Source organism: Terrapene carolina, unplaced genomic scaffold (genome assembly GCF_002925995.2).
Source record: "Terrapene carolina triunguis isolate 2854851 unplaced genomic scaffold, T_m_triunguis-2.0 Scaffold28636, whole genome shotgun sequence".
In the NCBI taxonomy this organism is placed as follows: Eukaryota; Metazoa; Chordata; order Testudines; family Emydidae; genus Terrapene; species Terrapene triunguis.
In genome coordinates this window covers 915-5,966 of record NW_020692987.1, presented here as the reverse complement: position 1 = coordinate 5,966, position 5,052 = coordinate 915, and the positions used below count along the sequence as shown (strand labels likewise).

The following is a 5,052-nucleotide window of genomic DNA, read 5'->3' as shown; positions in this document are numbered from 1 at the left end:
TCTTTGCTGTCACTGGGACATGATGTCACAAGTCTGTCCCTGCTCAGTGTGCAGGCAAACATCTCTGTGTTTTCTCTGCTGTTCATGGTGGGGAGTTGCCCCATTGATACCATTTCTTGCTGGGAGGGGGAGGGGAGAGAGAAGAGGTGTTTTCTCTGTTTCTTTCCTCTCCTTTTGCTGGTCCTCCCTGGCATTGCAGGTTGTGCAGTGACCCCCTTCCAACCCCCGGGACTCTGGAGCCTTTGGAGCAGAAAGATCCCATGAGCTCAGCAGTGAACAAGGGACATTTCCACCACTCAGGAGACCCCAGCCTGAGACTAAAGGCATCTCTGGGCTTTGCCTCTCTCCCTTGACCTGGGATCAAGGTCATGAGGCCTCAGCCCTGCCCCCTGGGTCTGAATTAATATCCCATTTCCCACTATGTGCTTGGAAAAAACAAATGTTTCAAACCCAAGTGAGTGGAGTTAATTCAGTTCTCAGCCAGAGTCCTTCACCCTCATTCCTTAGGGTATTGTCCCACCATATGGGTGTTTCTTTTCACACAGAGAAACAATTTCCTTTGCACAGAACCATGGACAGCAAAATCTTTCCCTGGGAGACGCTCTCCCATTGACTTACCTTACTCCTCTTGTTCCGGTGGAGTACCAGAGTCAACCGGAGAGTGCTCTGTGGTCGATGTAGCAGTGACCCATTAAATTAACCCCTGCTGCATCGATTACAACAGCATCAATCCCTGGTAAGTGTAGACATGCCATAAGGGAGTCCATTGACACTGCTGTATTTATACCAGTAGAACGCCCCATGGGGACACTAAGGCCTTGTCTACACTACAGGAGAAATTTGATCTAAGCTACACAATTTGAGTTATGTGAATAGCATAACGCAAATCGATGTAGCTTAGATCTACTTACCGCGGGGTCCACACTATGCAACGTCGACTGGAGAGGCTATCCCATCGATTCCCCCTACTCTTCTCGATCCAGTGGAGTACAGAATTCACTAGACCCATTAAATCGACCGCCGATGCATCGATCACCACTCGTAGATCCCCCAGTAAATGTAGAGAAGCCCTCATTCTGGTAGAAGTGGGGCCTGTTCTCAGTTTAGCTGATATCACCTTGGAAGGCAATTAAGCTATAAGAAACCCACATTTAGTCTGGGATAAGAGGGGTGAGACCAGCTGCCTCCACCTCTCTCTCTCCTCCCCCTACACCTCTCAGGAGCTCTCCCCTCAGCACTCAGGAGGAGCCATTCTCTAGAACAGGGTTTATCAACCTTTTTGATACCAGGGCACAGGCAGATTAAGATTTATTGGGGTCCTGGGCACAGGACTGGGGAGCAGGGTGTGGTCCCAGAAAAGTAGTTGTGCTCTGGTGAGACTGAGCAGGTGTGGGGATTGGGCAAACTGTGGTGTTTATATGCATTTATAAACTTTAATATAACCCTAATTTTAAAATCACCCATGGCCTGGGAATATAACAGAAACTCTTTGAAAGTGGGTGTGTCCTTCATAATCCTCAAGATCACTGGCTCCAATATTCTATTATCAGAGGGAGTATAGCTCAGCGGCACAGCATTTGACTGCAGATCAAGAGGTCTCTGGTTCAAATCCAGGTGCTCCCTTAACAGTTTTTATTAAATTAAAATATATTTTCATATCCATCTCCAGTATGTTCAGGAGTTCCACTGAATGGGTATGTTTGAAAGGAATTTAAACACTCAACATTTTCCCTGTTCAAATGTATAAAAACTTAGCACACGCATCTATCAGCTGAAATCAGTTCCAATCCTCTGAGTCTGTAGTTTATGTTTTCTTACCAAATGTAATCCAAATTAGTCCATTCCTCCCCATATTCAATCTGTGACCAAATGTTAGAATGAGGCAGAGTACTGTGAAAGTACCATAATCCAAATAAAGTAAAAGCGAGGATTAATCAAAGCTGAGATGCAGACACAGTCTATTGTACAGCTGGTAAAATAACTACCTGTTACAGATTCAAACCTTTCTTTGTGCACAAAACATGAATTGGGGCTCTAATAAATGGCAACCTTCCTTTAACACAGATCATTGTTTTTTGTAACTTTCAGATGCATTCATTTGGCAGCTATTTAGAGGCAACGTGCTTCTATCTCATGATCAGCAGCAGATAGTTAATTGAACAGTCTTACTTCTCTAGTCTCACTTTTTGGTCTCATTGAACACTTGGTGGAAAAGGCTAGGGATTTCCCCCCCTTTATTTTCTCCTAAGGACTGTGTGATCTTGGGCATTTAACTTCCCTATGGGTCAGGAAAATACCATCTCTTTGAAGTGTGTGGGGAAGTGAGCTGTTTGGATAACCAATTAATTACTAAAGAAACAAACTCTTGGGAAGTAGCTGTAATTTGTCCCCAAACCTTTCTTTGTTCGCATATGGTATCATGGAATCTCTCCAAGAGGGCAGAGTTAAGATTATCTGGGCATGTACCTTCAGTCTCTATTCCCTGCATTTCCAGAGTTTGAATTTTGCTGAACTCAATGTTCTGGATGTGTACGAGATACTTCTAGGGGAACCTTAACTCTGTGTTAACAAAGCCTATTGTTAGTGACAAATAATGAGACTAATCGCTCACTGCTGTAATTCCACTGACTCCAGTGTTCTTGTTCTCCATTTCTGGTTCCAAGAAAATAAGGACATTAAAACAGCCTTCAGAACTAACATGCTGTGAGAAAGTGGAAGTGTTGGTAGCTCAAATAATTCAGTGTATTCTGTGTGAGTGTGTGTTTGCATGGGCACGTGCATGTAAAAAGCACAAAACATTAATTTATAACATCTTTCTTAACTCCTTTAAATATCATGTAGTACATTAACTATATCAAGTGGATTGTTCAATGCAATGACAGTTTTTATGCATTGCCCAGAACATATTTTTAGAATTATTTAAACTATTTAACTCATCTCGTTGAACATAAAGGTGTTTACTATATTCTGTTAAGTGTGTTGGTAGCTCAAATAATTAAGTTATTTTCCCTGTGTGTGTGTGAGGCACAACACATTAATTTAGTAATGCTGAAAATGTTCCCTTCTCCCTCCAGAACTGCCTTGGGATCACCTTCCCTTTGTAGTTTAATCTACTCCTGTGTCTGTATGACGAAAATCTTGTTTCTATGAAAAAAAATTGTTTATTTAAAAGGACTGACACCGAATGGCCACACGATGGAGCCACAGCATCAGGAATGCAAAGCACGTTGATTATGACAAGGGATTGAACTCAGCTCCCCTCTGGCCACAGACAGATTTGTTTATTTCTCTGAGAGCCAAACATAAGCTTAAAGAAATGTCTAGAGCTGATGAAAGGGGACTTTGGGATTGATTTCACTCGTAATAAACACAGCATTTGTTGGTATAAATAGCACAGGGGCTGGCCAGAGAATGGAGACAGAGTCCCTGACTTGCCTGGTAGCAAAGCCTGGCTTCCCAGCTGCAATTGGACATGCCGCACATCTGCAGTGCTGGTGTAAGTAGCCCAGCCTGGCCCTTTTGGGGTTTTGTGCCTGGCACAGGGCTGCTGGTAGAAGTGCTGATGCCATGAATGGCTGCATAGTGCTGTGGCATGATGCCCACATACCCTACGGCAGGGTCATTCTATCCCCCAGCTCAGATGCAAGAACAGGAGTTAGTTTCACGTGCCTTTTCTTCAGGCTGTGATCTGGGGCACCCTGCTCTGCGGGAGGGATCCCGGCAGCTCAGACGCAGGGCTGGAACAGGCCCCTGATTTAGGCAGTGGCCGCAGGGTTTCCAACACTCTGATGTCTCAGACAATCTCTCTCTCCCAAGGCCTCAGGCCCGTGGCCCCAGGGAAGGCTCCTGCAATGCCTCTGCTCCTTTCACACTCTACAGAGAGGAGCAGAAGCCAAGACAAGAGCTAAGCCATGGGCATGGGGTGCTAAGCAGGTGCTCGGAGTGTTTGCCCCTCCTGGGCATTTTGCCAGAAACATTAGGGGCACAGTGTGAGGCAGGATCCCAGGCCAGGACCCAGAGCTGGGGCAGATTCTCTCCCCAGAGAAAGGGGCCGAATGGGAAATGAAGATCCGGGCCTTGGTACCAACATGAACAAATGCCCCCTCATAGTCCATAAAAACCTGGATCCTACCCTGAATCCTACTGCTGCTCCCACTGCCCACTGCTCAGATCCCCGCTCAGGGTTAAACACATTGTGACATTCTCTGGCCTGAAAAATAGCTGTGTCCCCTCAGTACTCCAACCTGGGATGCCTTTTACACTGCCTCGCTGTGAGTGGTACCACTCACACCCAGCCTCCAGCGTGTGGAGAACGTAAATAAGGAAGTGTTATTTACTCCTTCTCATAACACAAGAACTAGGGGGCAGCAACTGAAATTAATAGGCAGCAGGTTTAAAACAAACAAAAGGAAGTATTTTTTCACACAACGCACAGTCAACCTGTGGAACTCCTTGCCAGAGGATGTTGTGAAGGCCAAGACTATAACAGGGTTAAAAAAAGAACTAGATAAATTTATGGAGGATATTAGCCAGGATGAGCAGGTATGGTGTCCCTAACCTCTTTTTGCCAGAAGCTGGGAATGGGTGACGAGATGGATCACTTGATGATGACCTGTTCTGTTCATTCCCTCTGGGGCATCTGCCATTGGCCACTGTCGGAAGACAGGATACTGGGCTAGATGGACCTTTGGTCTCACCCAATATGGCCGTTCTTATGTAAGTCAGCCCCAGTTATGCTATCTGAGTGCTATGGCCAGCCACTCTGAATCACACTGCAGGGCGACAGAAGCAAGTTTCCAGTCCCAGACTTTTCCCCAGAAATGCGTGTTTTATACTGCCCAGCACTCTGCTGGATAGTATAAGCTCATATAAAGTCTGTCATTGATTAATATAAAATGAGATGTGCAGCACTGTTATCCCACATGGAGTTTCCCCACACACTTTAATCCAAACACACTGGTCTAGATAAAACAATAAAACAAGTGTATTAACTACAGAAAGACAGATTTTTAAGTGACTACAAGTAATGAGGTATAAAAGTCCAAATTGGTT

At 45.1% G+C, this 5,052-nt stretch overlaps 1 non-coding gene across 1 annotated transcript; it reads left to right on the top strand.

The window, feature by feature from the left end:
- The first annotated feature begins 1,551 nt into the window (after positions 1 to 1,551).
- TRNAC-GCA lies at positions 1,552 to 1,623 on the top strand. The gene has a single exon. It is a non-coding gene; the product is annotated as a tRNA-Cys (tRNA).
- The last annotated feature ends 3,429 nt before the right edge of the window (positions 1,624 to 5,052 follow it).